This window comes from Sceloporus occidentalis, unplaced genomic scaffold, assembly GCF_023333645.1.
Source record: "Sceloporus occidentalis isolate IW3139 unplaced genomic scaffold, rSceOcc1.0.p SCAF_86, whole genome shotgun sequence".
NCBI classification, from domain to species: Eukaryota; Metazoa; Chordata; class Lepidosauria; order Squamata; family Phrynosomatidae; genus Sceloporus; species Sceloporus occidentalis.
In genome coordinates, this window is record NW_028317066.1 from 3,357,959 (window position 1) to 3,374,671 (window position 16,713).

The window sequence follows — 16,713 nt, forward strand, 5'->3', positions numbered from 1 at the left end:
GTCATTTTAAAAAAGCAGTTCTGGGGAGCACTGTGGGCTTGAGGGCCATGGGGCCACCCCCAATTTAGATCCAGAGACATTCTCCCATATTCCCAACATTTTACAGATGGAAAAACAAGACACATGTGGACAAGCAATGCCAGAAAGTGGTGAAGATGGTCAAAGTTGTTTATTAGGAAGATGAGACAAGCGAGGAAGGGCACCGCAGTTTGTTTTTGCCTCAGACTCCTATCAAGGGCAAGTCCCTGCCCCCTTCTTTCTTCTCCCCTCCCCACTTTTGAGTTGATGGAGTGCAAACTCCTTGGCACTCATTAAGCAGAAAATGAAGTGAGCTGAAGAAGGGGGAAATTGGGAGGAGCAGAGAGAAACCAGGACATTTGAAAAGCCCCCGAAATAATGGGTGACAGAGGATTAACCAGGACTGTCTCTGCCAAACTCGGACAGTATTTTATATGCTTCCTTTCATAAATTGGCCCAGCAGTGACCCAGATAATAATAATAATAATAAAAATAAAACTTTTATTTGTATACCGCCCTTCCATCAATCAGGGCGGTGAACAACATAATAAAACAATACATACATTGTACAAATTAAAACAACTTAAAAAACCCCGGTCAGCCATCCATCTTGCCGTTAACATAGAGAGGGAGGCCTTTTAGGACTTCAGATGAAGCTCATAGGATAGTGACTCACCAAAGAGTAGTTGTACCTCGTCAGCCTCTTTCTCTTGGGACCCAACTCCATCTGCTTGGCTTCTGTGTTGGCCATCAGGTGGACAGGGGGATCCTGGTGGCCCTGCACTTGGGTCACTTCCAGCAAGAGAGGCCCCTAAAGCCGTGTCCAAGGAGGCCGAAATGAGGTTCCTGAGAAAAATGACCAAGGTTAGGAATGGCTTGGCAAGAAATCCTACAGTACTCAAAGACACAGAGAACAGCATCCTGCTGGTGAGATACGCAGGTGACATATGCCTCCTTTGGGCCGATGCAGAGGTGGGTATCCCCTTCCTCCCTCTGCACCAAACAAACCCCCTGGACCTAGCATAGATTCACTGCAGATCCCCTACACAACAGATACTCCATGCCTTATTAGAGTGGTGAAGGACGAGGGGATGGGGAATTGGAGAGGGCCCTGGTTATGCCCCCGTAGCTAGAAGTATCATAAATAAATAAATAAATGTGCATCATAAATAAATAAGTAAATAAATCAATCATCTGCTGAAGCCTCCAGAGGTCCCCAATACTTTCTCCCAGCATAATCCCCTTTCTCAAGAAGGCTGCATCCGCACTGCAGAAATAAGGCACTTTGACACCGCTTTAACCACTCATGTGCTATGGAATCCTGGGATTTTACGTTTGGTACATTTAGCCTTATCTGCCAGAGAGCTCTGGTGCCCCAACGAACTACAAATCCCAGGATTCCACAGGATGGAGCCAGGAGAGTTAAAGTGGTTTCAAACCGGATTCTTTCTGTAATGCAGATACAGCCTAAGTCAGTTGTAAAAGGATAGAAGCACCCAAGTCGAATTTTTATCCTGTTATAAATGGTTTTGCTTTTTTAAAATGTTAGCGGTTTGTTTTTCTGTCTAATCCTTATTTTTGTTGTTCTTGTTTGTTTCTATGTCTATTTGGTAATAATATGAGATGGTCTGGTCTGCCTCCTTCCTTCTTCCCTGAAAATCTCTCAATAAGAAAACTGGGGAGACTTTTAAAACCTCCCAAAGGAGCTACTTTTGGGCTAGTTTTGGGGGCAAGCCTCCTCTTAGAAGCCAAAAGCCCAATGTTTGCAGATAGTAACAAGGCTTCTATTAAAATTATCCATCCCATTTCTAATCTCTTTTAAAACCCATGCTCCCCAGTAGAAGCAGAGCTGTGTAAGAAAACCCTCTCAGAAAAGACACACAAAGGGACACACTTCCTTTTGGCCCAAGGAGCCTGGTGTCCTTCTCCTCAGGGAGAGAAAGAGGAGCCTCTCAGTTCAACTGAAGAGGCCTCAGAGAAGGTTCCGGAACATTATTCCCCACAGTCACAAGCAGCACTAAATGGCCACCGGAACACAAAATGGCTGCAAGAACACAAAATGGCCACTAGAACACAAAATGGCTGCCTCTCCCTCAGTGCTTGTCAGTTGGCAGTTGGAGGCCTTCAGGGACCCCAAAATGGAGGATGAAAGGTCTCCAAAGTCGGAAGGGACCCCAAACATGATTTCCAAACCTTAACAACACCTAAAAATTATTCTGATCCTTCTATTGAAAGTAGAAACCTGATCCCTCTACCTCAATACAATCAATAGTGGAAGATATTAATATTTTCTCCCCATCTAGGCAGCACAGAATCAATACAAAATGAGCAGATCAATATCTATGGGACTGACAGGAGTAGATTGGATCCCCTACTACAGCCCTACTACAGAGTCCTGACCATTGAGAAACAGCCTTGAGCAACTGGGGAACTGAGAAAAGCGGTTCCAGCTGCAGGACTGTTGGAGACTGCAATTCCCAGGATGAGCTGCATCCCTTTTGGTGCATTTTATGTACAGGGGCTGACTAAAGAGGAATACATTAAAGGCTCTATTGTTGACTGTTAAAATACACACTAAATGAAGTCATGGGAATATCAATAACGTACACGAAAATTTCCAGTCAAGTTTATAAATGTTGGGATACTATGGATAAAGTTGCTCTTTCTTTGCTCCCAGGGAGGCTGCCTTGTCCTGAGTCCTGGGGGATGCCAAGGCTCCCCTAGAGCAGGAGAGTGGGGCTCCATAGGGGTTTGAGGGATGCTCTGGTGGGGGATGCTGGGAACTGCAGTCCAACAATCTCTGGGGGGCCTTGCTTTGCCTTCTCCTCCTGAGCCAAAGCAAAAGAGGAAATCTTGCTGGAGGACTTTGTGGAGAAGGAAAGGTGTTTTCAGGGGGAAGCAGAAAAGTCAGTTTACATGCAGGCTGACCAGTTGTCCTCCTTTCCCAGGACATGTCCTACATTTCAGCCTTCTGTCCAGGAGGAGGCCCAAAAGGTCATCCGTTTTTAGCCTAAGAAGCATGAATGTACATTTCTCTGAAGGTTTTTAGCTTTTATTTGGTCATGCACTCCATTTTCCTTGAAGTCTTCCACTTTGCAGTGCCTTGTCCTCCTTTGTGGGGAGGACATCTGGTCACCCGGCTTGAGGGTCTCTCCTCCAATAGAGCCATGGGGTCCAGAGGGAGGGCCAGTCGTGGGTCTCCAGGGCTGGTGTTAGGGTCTGGAGAAGGGAGGGAGAGGCTGGGAAGCCAGAACCTCAGAGTTCCTCCATGCAAAGCAGCTGCTCCAACCACTGGGCTATATTCCCTTCCCAATGGGTTCAGGGTTACAAAGCGGCTGCTGGCCTTTTGTCTTCTGAATCCTGCCTGCATTGGTCACCTCTCCTGTGGCACAGTCCCACTTCTGCCCCACCACAGTCTTACGGAGAGGGCCCAGTTCGAGGGGGAGCTGAGGATTTCTGTTCAGACATTTAGTGAGAGATAATAGCCCTTATCAGATGAGTCTGGAACTGGGGGTCTTCAGCACTGGGCGGTTCGAATTCACGTTATTTCGCACAATACCATCATACCTGGGAGCCCCTCCGAATTGGCATGATTCAAATTGGCCAATACGCATTCGCGCGAAGTGCATTCAGTGCAGAATGTTTTGTCACACCGGTGCTCAACATGAGGATTGGCCGATTCGTCTCAGCCCCCTCGCACATGCTCAGTGGTGCCCTGCATGGGTTGCGACCTTAAACGCTTCCGGGGTGAAAGGGGAGGTCACGTCATGACAGCCCGGTAAACAGCTGGAGAGCCAGCTCATGCACATTAACAATCGCGATACAACGTGCCCTCTCTACATTCCTCTCTGTTTCCTCTCTACATTCCTGCTTGGTTTTAACGTTACCATGACCTTCCCTTGCAACAAATTAGCAATGCCCGGTTGTACGTGTGTGTGTGTGAGTGTGTGAATATGTATTCTGGGGGGGGGGGGGGGAGGACCAGTTCCAGCGGCTGTCAAAGAGGCTGGATGGCCATCTAAGTAAATGGGGATGCTTTTTTCCTCCTCCTCCTCCCGGCTTGGGAGCCAGCATAAGCTGCATCCCAAGAAGGGAACAGGCGCGGGGCCGCTAGAATCGCGGCGATCGCCGCCGTTCCAGCGGCCCCCGCGCCTCTTCCCTTCTTGGGATGCAGCCTATGCTGGCTCCCAAGCCGGGAGGAGGAGGAGGAGGCTGCCGGAACCACGATTCCAGCGGCCCCCCGCGCCTCTTCCCTTCTTGGGATGCAGCTTATGCTGGCTCCCAAGCCGGGAGGAGGAGGAGGAGGCCGCTGGAACCGCCCCCCCCCCCCCCCCCGCTTCCCTGGAACCGGCAAGAGGAAAGACCCACCGGAAGTTAAAATTGGAATCTGGGGGTCTTGCGATGGAATTCAGGATTGGGTAGTCACACCATAGCCATTCGCACTGAGATCGAACAGAGCCCCAATCCAGGATATTGCCAATCCCCTTATCAGCGCACTGGCCAACACGCTCCAAAAAGAGGAGCCAGTACGCATTCAGTTCGGCATCTCGCGCATTCACGTGAGTTCGGATTGGGCCATTCGAATGCTGGTATGATGGTATTGTGCGAAATAACGTGAATTCGAACCGCCCAGTGCTGAAGACCCCCAGTTCCAGACTCATCTGATAAGGGCTAATGTTTTAAGGAAAGCTTTTCCTCTGCTTCGGTTTTGTGGGAAAATACCTAATGTATAGCATTTCCCACCTTGGCAGGAGATGGGGCCAGATCTGTGGGGTCCCTAGGGATGGTGTCACCCGGTTTGACCGCCTCCTCCTCCCATTTCACTCCATACAGACTTCTTAGTAGTGCTTTTTTCCCACTAATGTTACTTGAAAATCATAATTCCCATATTCCACTGAATGTAATGCTAATAGTTGTGAAATAAACAACTAGCAAAATTAAAATGATACCTTCAAATAACAATATCATAGGCACAACCTAAATGTATTTACAGATACATAGTGAAGATTTAGTGAAAATGTGATGTTTTTAAAGAAAAATTAAAAAGGATTTTTTCAAAAAGTTCAATTTAAAACAAATCAAGATTAAAATGTTGAAGTTTTGTTCTTCCAGGCAGCAGAGCCCAGCTCCTCCATGACCTCCTTCTTGATCAGAGGAGAGGGATGAAGGGAAGACCGTGGCCACAATTACTTGGGGGGGGGGGGTCCCTTAATGCCACGGACCAAGACCCCTCCTGGGAAGAAAGCATCCTTTGAGGACATTTGTCCTTCCTCCCATGGCCCCCTTTTCCTCCTCCTCTCTCTCCTTCCTGACCCCCCACTAGGCCTGCCCCCCACAACTGCCATTCCTCTCCTTGAAATGGGAACTGTGGGCTCTTCTTCTCTCCCTCCAAACTCCCAGCCTTTCCCTGCCCCCTCTTGCCCTTTGGAGGACAGAGTGGAGGACTGGAGTCCTTTCAGGGGGGACCTTAATCATGCAGACCCCCTGCTCCTCCCCTCAGGCCCTTTCACTAAGAGCATCCATTAAAGAGCATTAAAGAACCATAGAGTCACAGGAGAGTTGGAATAGACCACATGGCAAATGGCCATGGAGGGCAGAAGGTGACAATGCCAAGGAAACTCCTCTGAGTCCCAGCCATAGTAACTCCTGGTAGTAAATAGTCCAGGGGGCTGAGGGGGTCTCCTCTCCCAAAGTGGGGTAGTAAAGACTAGTTCCCATGGGACTGTGGGCCCCATGACCTCTTAGCAAATCTATGGAATACGCTGCCTCCAAGAGCATTGGAGGAGTCTCTGGCTGGATGGCCATCTCTTTGGAGGACTTGGAGGGCAGATTGGGGCTGAATGTTTGGCCCTTGGGGCTCCCTTCCAGCCCTAGGAGCCTATGAAGCCTACCTTACAAAATGGCCGTTGGAGCAGAAAAAGGTTGCCAAAACACAAAATGGCCACTGGAACACAAAATAGCTGCCACAACACAAAATGGCCACTGGAACACAAAAAGTTGCCAAAACACAAAATGTCTACTGGAACACAAAATGGCTACCAAAACACAAAATGGCTACTGGAACACAAAATGGCTGCCTATTCCTCAGTGCTTGGCAGTTGTCAGTTTGAGGCCTTCAGGGAGAGAGAGAGAGAGAGAGAGAGACTGAGGGGAAGAGAGGAAGGAAGTCCTGGAGGAAGGGGGTCTTGGGAGATAGAGAGCCTTCCTGAGATATTCGGGATTCGCTTCCGAACAAAGGGGTTTCTGGCTTCATAAAGGATTTGGGGAAAACTGGATCTGAAAGACAGTAGTCTTTTATCTTGCCAATGGGATTTAAAGTGTATTTCCTGGACTTGATCTCCCAGCATCCACATGGCCAGAAAGAGGAGGGATACTTCCCTGCAGTTAAGGACACTCCAATCTCTCTGAACTTAGGACTACAACTCCCATGTCTTCTTGACCAGAAACATTGGCAATATCTTTCTTTCTTTCTTTCTTTCTTTCTTTCTTTCTTTCTTTCTTTCTTTCTCCCTATCTGTCTTGTGAGGTGTGATTAAGCCCTGTTAGTGGTGTTACTCCTCTTGTTGTCGTTGTGTGCCTCCAAGTTGTTTCTGATTTATGGCAACCCTAAGAGAAGTCTTTTGCATGCTTTTAATGACAATAACAATAATAATAATAATGTTTTTATACTCCTCTATTCAGCTAAAAGGTTTTCAAAGTGTCTTACAAATTGTTAATTAGACATTTAGACATTATAGCAACCTTAAGGGAAGCCCTTTGCAGGATTTTCTTGGCAAGATTTGTCCAGAAGTGGTTTTGCAAGTGCCTCCTTCTGAGGCTGAGAGAGTGTGACTTCTTGCCTAAGGTCACTTAGTGGGTTTCTGTGGCCAAGAGGGCATTCAAACCCTGGGCTCCAGTGTCATAGTCCAGTGCTCCAGCCACTAAACCATGCTGGCTCTTTCTTGAGGCTTTGTAGCTTTTTGTGGTGTGGCTCCAAGTCATTGCTGACTTCTGGGGAGCCTCTCCTGGGGTTTTCTTGGCAAGAGTTGTTCAGAGGAGGTTTGCCATTGCCTTCCCTGAGGCTGAGAGAGTGTGACTTCTTGCCCAAGGGCACCCAGCTGGTTTCATGGAGGAGTCGGGCACTAGACCCTGGCCTCCAGAGTTGTAACCGAACACTCAAACCACTGCACCACACTGCCTCCCATTCCCATGTACAACCTGTGAAATAACTGCAGACTTTTTTCTGTTCTTCATGGGTGTCTTCAAGTCTTTTCCAACTTATGGCGACCCTGAGGCAACCTTATCATGGGGTTTCCTTGGTATGTTTCTTCAGAGAGGGGTTGCCATTGCCATCCTCTGAGGCTGAGAGAGTGTGACTTGACAAGGTTCACCTAACTCCAAAACACACTGCAGCAATAATCCAATCTGATACCGCTTTAACTGCCCTGGCTCAGTGTTCGGGAATTCTGGGAAATGTAGTTTTGTGAGACATTGAGCTTTCTCTGTCAGAGGGCTATGGTGCCTCAATAAACTCCAATTCCCAGGATTCCCTAGCACTGGGCCAGGGCAGTTAAAGCGCTCTCAAAATGGACTATTGCTGCCATGTGTTTTGGACCTTTCTTGGCCGCAAACTGTCCATAGCCTGCAATGCATCTCCTAATTCTGTTGGCAGTCCCTCCCTCCCAACACTTTCTCATTTCCCCCCAAAACCAGCACAAAGCTGGCAGATGGAAAGAGGTTTTGAAGCAGCATTGAAATCTGCACTATTTGTTTTTAAAAGACTAAATGTCCCAAAAGCTATTATCAGTTTTGTAGCTATTATTACAGAAAGACGTAGAGTGCAAACTCCTCAAGTACCTTTATTTTCTGGAGTGAGATGGGCTTTTCCAACTGACTCACTGTGATGATCTCCGGTGGTCCAAGCAGCCAAACTGCGGCCCTGTAATAATAATAGTAATAATAATAATAATAATAATAATAATAATATATTTTTACCCCTCTCTTCAGCTAAAAGGCGATTAGTGTGGCTTACAAATTGTTAGACATTTAGACATTATGGCTCTTAGCCTATCAGACCCTTAAATTCCTGAAATCACGCTGCCTCCATCCAGTGAATTATAAAAGGGTTTCCCTTAACCTCCACTGGGACCGGTTAAGGAACCTTATTTCTACTTCTTTACTGATCTTCCCAAGCATCAACCGAGCCAAAACACGTGTAAAAGGAGCGTCGAGTAGTAGATACTCCAAGGAGGTATTCATTATAAATAACAAAATATAACTGAAATATAAGTCATACAAGATATTAAGAATCTTGCAGGTACAATATTTCTAAGTATATAATATTCAGTTCACACAAGCTATTAAAATAATAAATAGACCTAAACATCCAATTCTGAGACTAACTTCCAAGATCCGCTCTTTAACTCTCTCTCTCTCGATCTCCAACCGACACAATTCCCCCAACTGTCTCTTGGTCTCTCAGGCCTTATATCTCCTTCTCACGGAAGCTTCCAGAAGGACCTTTATCTTGCTCTCTGATTGGTCAAGAGAGCCTTCCGTAGCAGTGATGTCATTCTGCATTTGCATAAACCTCCCTTTTCTGCCTGAAGAAGACCTCCATTGACTGGAGCCCAGTCATTACACTTTCCCAAGGCAAGGCTTGCACCTATTTCCCAATGTTGTTCTTGGGGTCTGCCTTCCAGTTGTTTCCAGGTCTTATGGTGACCTTATGGGAGTCTCTGAAGGGGTTTTCTTGGCAGGTTCCTTCAGAGTGGGTTTCCCATGGCCATCCTCTGAGGCTGAGAGAGTGTGACTTGCCCAAGGCTTCAGTTCTTTTGAAAGCCTTTTTGCTTTATCTTCTAGAAGGCAGCTGAAGTGTTGCTTCTTGCACTGAAGAATAAGAGGAACCTTGTGACATCCAAAAGGCTAACATTCTCTGGAGTTATGTCTGATAATAGGTATATATAGGATTGAAATACTTGTTCATTTATTAAAAGGTTTATAGTGCACCCCATATCATAGAATCTCATAGCTATGTCCCTTAATAGCAGTTAACCAAATTAAACAGTATATAAAACAAAAACATGAAACAAGCTAGACAAGGAAACTGTTACATGGATTTGTAATTGGTTGACTGGCGAAACCCAAAGAGTGCTCAACAATGGCTTCTTTTCATCCCAGAGAGAAGTGACCAGTGGGGTGTCCAGTGGGGCTCTGTCCTGGGCCCAGGGCTATTCAACATCTTTATCAATGACTTGGTTGACAGAAATAGGGGCATACTTATAAAATTTGCTGATGGCACCAAATTGGAACGGGTAGCTAAAACCCCAGAGGACAGGATCAAAATTCAAAATGACCTGAACAGACTAGAAAACTGGGCCAAAGCTAACAAAATGAAATGTGACACAGAGAAATGTAAGGTACTACATTAAGGGTGGAAAAATGAAATGCACAGATACAGGATGGGGAACACCTGGCTGAATGAAACTATGTGTGAAAGGGATCTAGGAGTGTCAGTAGATCACAAGTTGAACATGAGTCAACAGTGTGATGCAGCAGCTACCAAGGCAAATGCAATTTTAGCCTGCATCAATAGAAGTATAGTGTCTAGATGAAGGGAAGTCATAGTCCCACTCTATTCTACTCTGGTCAGGTCCCACCTGGAATACTGTGTCCAGTTCTGGGCCCCACGATTCAAAAAGGATGTTGAGAAACTGGAGTGTGTCCAAAGGAGGGCAACTAAAATAGTGAAGGGTCTGGAAACCATATCCTATGAGGAACAACTTAGGGAACTGTGGATGTTTAGCCTGGAGAAGTAAAGGTTAAGAGGCGATATGACAGCCCTGTTTAAATATTTGAAGGGATGCCATATTGTGCAGGGAGCAAGCTTGTTTTCTGCTGCTCCAGAGAACAAGAACCGGAGAAATGGATGCAAGCTGCAGGAAAAGAGATTCCAGCTCAACATTAGGAGGGACATTGGAACACACTCCTTCCTCAGAGTGTATTGGAGTCTCCTTCCTTGGAGGTTTTTAAATAGGGGCTGGATGGCCATCTCTCACTATGCTTTGATTGAGAGTTCCTCCATGGCAGGGGGGACTGGGTGGCCCCAGTGGTCTCTTCCAACTCTATGAGTCTCTAATTCTCTGATTCTGAGATTACAATGGGACAGTCTCAATGCTTAAGGTAAGGAGCAGCAACCTGAAGTCACAATAGCGCCATCTGAGTACTTCAGGCTAGGTGCATCAGCCTGAAATCAAAATGGGCAGACTCAATGCATGAGGGTAGGAGCATCAGCCTTAGGTCACAACGGGCCATTCTCAATCCTTCAGAGAAGGTGCTTCAGGCTGAAGTCACAATGGGCCAGTCTCAATCCTTCAGGTAAAGAGCACCAGCCTCAACTCATAATAGACCTATCTAAATCTTTAAGGCAAGGAGCTTGAGTCTGAGATCACAATGGGCCAATCGCAATCTCTCAGGCAACGAGCATCAGCTTGAGGTAATGGGCCGGTCTCATTCCTTCAGGTATGGAGCACCAGTCTGAAGTGACCATAGTCCCATCTCAATCCTTCAGGAAAGGAGATAAGCCTGAGATCACAATGGGACACTATCAATGCTTCAGGTAAGGAGCATCAGACTGAGGTCACAAGGAGCCAATCTCAATCTCTCAGGCAACGAGCATCAGCCTGAGGTAATGGGCCGGTCTCATTCCTTCAGGTATGGAGCACCAGTCTGAAGTGACAATAGTCCCATGTAAATCCTTCAGGAAAGGAGGATAAGCCTGAGATCACAATAGGCCAGTCTCAGTTATTCAGGTAAGATGCATGAGCCTGAAGTCACAATGGGCCAGTCTCAGTCGTTCAGGCAAGGAGCATCAGCCTGATGTAATGGCCGGTCTCATTCCTTCAGGTATGGAGCACCATTCTGAAGTGACAATAGTCCCATGTAAATCCTTCAGGAAAGGAGGATAAGCCTGAGATCACAATAGGCCAGTCTCAGTTATTCAGGTAAGATGCATGAGCCTGAAGTCACAATGGGCCAGTCTCAGTCCTTCAGGCAAGGAGCATCAGCCTGAGATCACAGTGGGACACTATCAATGCTTCAGATAAGGAGCATCAGACTGAGGTCACAATTCCAGCTATTCAACTATTCCAGCTCTATGATTCTATAATTCTAAGTGCAATCATAGTGCCATGATAATGTAGTATGAAATGCCTTCAGTCTTCATAGTAAGGGCAATGAATTCAGCTTCCTTACCCACAGAGGCCACATTCTCTTAATTCTCCATCATCACATCCTTGTACATCAGTCTCTGCTTCTTTGTCAACAGTTTCCATTCATCCTCAGTGAAATATACCGCCACATCTGCAAAGGTCACCTGCAACAGAAAATAGCCCTCATTCAGAGAATGACTAATAAAAAGGGGGGAGCACATGATGCATCCGAAAAATTATTTGATAACCTCAGAATTTAGTCCACAAAATAAACTTTAAATTCTGTTAGCAAGAAAAAAGCTACTGCCTTTGAGGTCCAGTTTGTCTCAAATTCTTTCAATATAACATTCAATATAATAAACAATATAATTTAGGCCATGGCTGGGATATTGATAATGGTTTAGGATACTGACTATCCTGACACGTATAGCCCATTTAGCCATTTGTTGCCAAATTTCAGAGGCAAATGTCATTTTAAAAAAGCAGTTCTGGGGAGCACTGTGGGCTTGAGGGCCACGGGGCCACCCCCACTTTAGATCCAGAGACATTCTCCCATATCTCCCAACATTTCACAGATGGGAAAAACTAGACACATGTGGGCAAGCAACACCAGAAAGTGGTGAAGATGGTCAAAGTTGTTTATGAGGAAGATCACGCAAGCGGGAAAGGGCACAGCAGTTTGCTTTTGCCTCAGACTCCTAGCAAAGGAAAGTCCCTGCCCCCTTCTTTCTTCTCCTCTCCCCACCTTTGAGTTGATGGGGTGCAAAATCCTTGGCACTTCTTATGCAGAAATTGAAATGAGCTGGTGAAAGGGGAAAGTAGAAGGAGGAGGGAGAAACCAGGACATTTTAAAAGCCCCTGAAATAATGGGGTGACAGAGGATTAACCAGGACTGTCTCTGCCAAACCTGGACAGTATTTTCTTTGCTTCCTTTCATAAATTGGCTCAGCAGTGACACAGATGAAGCTATTAGGATAGTGACTTACCAAAGAGCTGTTGTACCTCGGCAGCCTCCTTCTGTTGGAGCCCAACTCCCTCTGCTTGGCCTCTGTGCTGGCCATCAGGTGGGCAGGGGGTCCTGGTGGTCCTGCACTTGAGTCCCTTCCAGCACAGAGACCCCAAAGCCGTGTACAAGGAGGCCGAGATGAGGTTCCTGAAAAAAGGGACCACAGTTAGCATTGGCTTGGCAAGGACCCCTGCAACACTCAAAGACGCAGAGAACAGCATCCTGCTGGTGACATACGCAGGTGACATATGCCTCCTTTGGGCCGATGCAGAGGTGGGCATCCCCTTCCTCCCTCTGCAACAAACAAAGCTCCCTACACCTAGCATAGATTCACTGCAGCTCCCCTACACAACAAATACTCCATGCCTTCTTAGAGTGGTGGGGGATTAGGGGATGGGGAATTGGAGAGGGCCCTGGTTATGTCCGTGTAGCTAGATGTGAAATGAGTGCATCATTTGTGGAAACCTCCTCGCTTCCCTTGTGACCCTCAGAGGAAGTTGTCTTCATTTTGCTTCTGGCTAAATAAAAACAGCTGGATGCTTCTCCAATACCTCACACCCAATACTCTCACCAGGCATGAAATGGCCATGCGGGATAGCTTCCACAACTCTATGGTAGGACCTGGGTCAATGAATAGCCAGTTGTAGCCTCATTACATTGGGAGCAACACTGGAGAATAGAGGGTTCTGCTGGGTCAGGCTGTCTGGCCTAGTGGCTTCTCATTTTCCCAGTGGCCAAATCAGTTGCCCTCCATCCCACAGGGAGGCCCCCAGTCAGGCAGGGCAGGAAAGGAGCTCTCTCTTCTCTGGTTGCCCTTCTTCCATGGTATCCAGCCCTCCCCGCAGGGTTGGGGGGCACCAGAGGATTGATTTGATGGGAAGGGAACAACCAATTCCCATGGCAGCCTTCTGCATGCAGAGAAGCCACAGTTCTTAGATTGTCTCTGCCCATGTGGAGAGTGCCTATTTTCTACACTGTTGCCTGGCCATCTTGGCTTGGGAATGTCCAGTTCTAGCCACATGCAGGATTAAATCTTACCCTGTATCCTATCCTATACTTAGTGCTGATCAGAGTAGACTCACTCAATCTCTTATGAATTGACTCACCAGTCAATGATGGGTTCAGTGGGTCTACGCTAAGGTTAACCAACAGGATTCAGGTCTCCTCAGACTTTAAATTCAGATAAGTTGCAACAGAATGTAGAAAATATATATACCGAATTATGCATTGTATAAAATTCAATAAAAATTATATTTAAAAAGAATTTAAATGCAGGAATGCTAATTTTTCCATGCTGTGTCATAATCACTGATGAGAATTTGATTTCTCTTCCATGCAGAGGAGGGGAGGCAAGGACCGGTGGGACCCTCCCCAGCTAAGGCCCAAAGGGAGGGTCTCTTTCCCCAGCCTCCCCATTGGCCCTGCGTCTCTGCCTCCCCTTCCTCAGACCCCCCCACAGGCCCCTTCCTTCCTTCCTTTGCCCCCAAATGGAGGGCCAGAGGCACAAAGGGACACACTGACTTCCTTTTGGCCCAAGGAGCCTGGCCTCCTTCTCTCTCTGGAGCCTCAGGAGAGAAAGAGAGACCTCTGTTCAACTGAGGCCTCAGAGAAGGTTCTGGAACATTATTTCCCACAGTCACAAGCAGCACAAAATGGCTGCCAGAACAAAAAATGGCTGCCTCTGCCTCAGTGTTTGGCAGTTGGAAATTTGAAGCCTTCAGGGAACAGAAAATGGAGGATGAAAGGGCCCCAAAGGGCCCCAAACAGCATTTCCAAACCTTAAAAACACCTAAAAGTTTTCCTGATGTGATGATATAGGGACTCCCTGAGATTATCTTTATAAATAAGTCTTTATAAGTCTAAATGAATAAATAAATAAATAAAATTTAATAATAATAATAATAATAATAATAAGCAACAACCAAAAAGTATTCTGTCCAGGAGTTGCTTCTTTTTCTCGTTGTTCTCCTTCCTCAATGCCCACCTCCTCCTCCTCCTCCTCCTCCTCCCCAGACCCTTCACTCCTCCTGTGCAACAGGCTGCAACCCACAGCCTCAGAGCCTGCCTGCCGTCCTCCCACCCCTGGCTGTGCTGCTGCTGCTTTTTCTGAGGGCGGAGGTGGCAACTACTCTCCAGTCCTCTCTCAGAGTGTGTGACTCCAAAGGATTGGTTGCTGTGTAGCCAGCCTCCCTCTCAGAGTCAGGGCTGGAGCTGAAATGTGCCAAAGTCTCTGAATCTCCACAGAAATCAAACGGAAAGCTCTTTAAAATCCCAATTTCCTTGTGAAAGTGACGAAATTGGCAACAGTGCAAACAGCCATGAGACGAAGAGGGATTCCTACTCTAGGGATCCTATCCAGAGGTTGCCATGCTGGCCGGACCATACAGCAAACCACAATCACACCCACAATCCACAAAACAGGGATACCTTTAGTGGCCAACCAAAATGCACAAAATAGATGAAACAAGCTTTTGAAGCTCAACTGCCTTCTTCATTGGGAAAAAGGGTTAAAAATGAAATAGCAGAAAGGTATCACTGTTTTCTGGATTTTGGACGCTCTTCCTTGCAATGTGACTGAAGCACCTTCTCCTGGATATGGTTTTTAGGTTTCAGGATACTGTATTTTTTTTTAACTTTATTGCTGAAATAAAAAAAACATATAGGAGCAACAACAATAACACAAATACAGTTAAAAGATTTGACAAATACAAATATTCACAAGCAAAAAAAACCTGTAAAACATACTAAATTACATCCAAACTCACAATACATCCAACCTTAGATTCCTCAACAAACAAACAAAAAGTCTTACCAAGTTTGTGCTCTTTTGCTGTGTCTCTGTTTTCTTTTCCACCTTTCGGTCTTCTCTTGATCACTTCTTTAGTTAAACATTTTCAATTAGCTTTTTGCATTCTTTAATCCATGTTTCTAACAATATACAAGAAAAAGAAAAGCAAAACAGGAGCGAAACCAGGAACAGATAATTTAATCCCATCCGTTGTCAGAGAATTATTATTTTTTCTTTCTCCCTCTTTAACTGATCCACTTTTTTGTTTTTTGATAAAAAGAGGTGCTTTTACTAGTTTAAAATTAATATCACTTATTTAAATAACATTGATGTAACTTCCTTTAATGTTGGGATATTTCATCCACTGTATTCCCTTCAATCTTCCATTCTTTTCCAATATAGTCCATCACTTGATCCCAGTCTTCTCTCAGTCTATCCATTTTTGGTTTTTGTAAGATCCTTGTGAGTTTATCTGCTTCCAATGCATCAAATAGTCTTAACAGACATTTTTCGGCTTCAGGAACTTTAGTTTGTCTCCTTTCTTTTGCTAGTGTCATTCTTGCTGTTGATAAAAGATAAAACAATACTCTACCATACAATTTTTCCACTCCATTTTAGCAAATATACTTCAGGACAGATTTTAGGTTCACTTGCAACATTTCAGATATTATGCAATGTACTTTATGCTAAATTTCTTTCACTTTTACACAGGGCCAGCAGAGATGGGAAAATGTGCCCTTTTCATTTCCGTACATCCAGTACCTATCCAAACTATTCTTAGATATTTTATGTATTTTTTCATTTTTTGAAATACCATCGGGAAAAAAATACTTTGTAGTAGTTTTCCCTTAGGACTTGGGAAGCTGTGTATTTTATCCTCCTTTTCCAAGTGAACTCCCGTTCTTCCATCTCAATATTTTGTCCTAGATTTCTTGGCCATTGAACCATGTTTTCTTTAACCACTTCAGATTCCATCTCATGTTTTAACAGGATTTTATACAATCTCCCCACAAGTGAACCTTTCCCGATAGCAAGCACATTTCCTAGTATTTCTGTACTAATTATTTCTATGCCATTTGTTTTCATAACCAACAGAAAATCTCTCTCTTATTTGCCTGAAAACAAGCCAATTACCTCATTTACCTTCTTCTTTTATTTTTCTCATATTTTTATTTTAATCATATTGCCTTGTTTATTTGTCAAATCATTGTAATAATAATAATAATAATAATAATTTTTATTTATATCCCGCTTCTCCAAACAGATCAAAGCGGCTAATAGTAAAAACATTAGTAATATACAATAACAGTTTACCATTGTTGCGTTCAAAAGCCTCCCAATTCCTCCCATCCACAATAAAATACAATTAAATTCTGAAAAAATTATTAAAACAATTATTAAAATTAGGGCAGAGGCAGTTAGAGCAGTTGTTGAACAATTAATAGGAGATTGTAGGAATGTTAATCTGGAAAGTTATGTGTCTTGATGGCCTTTTAAAAGCAATTAAGACTGGTGATATATTGGATCTCTTCCGGAGGCTATTCCATAATTTGGAGTGGCAGAAGAGAAGGTCCTCTGGGTAAATCAAGAGAGCCTAATTTTTGCTGGCTGCAGTAAGTTTTTACTAGAGGACCTCAATGTGTGGGGCAGATTATATGGGAGAAGGAGATCCTGTAAGTAAGCCAGACCCAAGGCAGGAGGGCTTTAAAGGT

At 45.1% G+C, this 16,713-nt stretch overlaps 1 long non-coding RNA gene across 1 annotated transcript; it reads right to left on the reverse strand.

Annotated features, from left to right (window-relative positions):
* Positions 1 to 11,281: 11,281 nt before the first annotated feature.
* On the reverse strand, positions 11,282 to 14,208 carry LOC149285024 (uncharacterized). Its single transcript, XR_016277807.1, has 3 exons — positions 14,136 to 14,208; positions 12,194 to 12,360; positions 11,282 to 11,371 (listed from the first exon to the last, which is right to left on the reverse strand). It is a non-coding gene; the product is annotated as an uncharacterized LOC149285024 (long non-coding RNA).
* Positions 14,209 to 16,713: the final 2,505 nt, after the last annotated feature.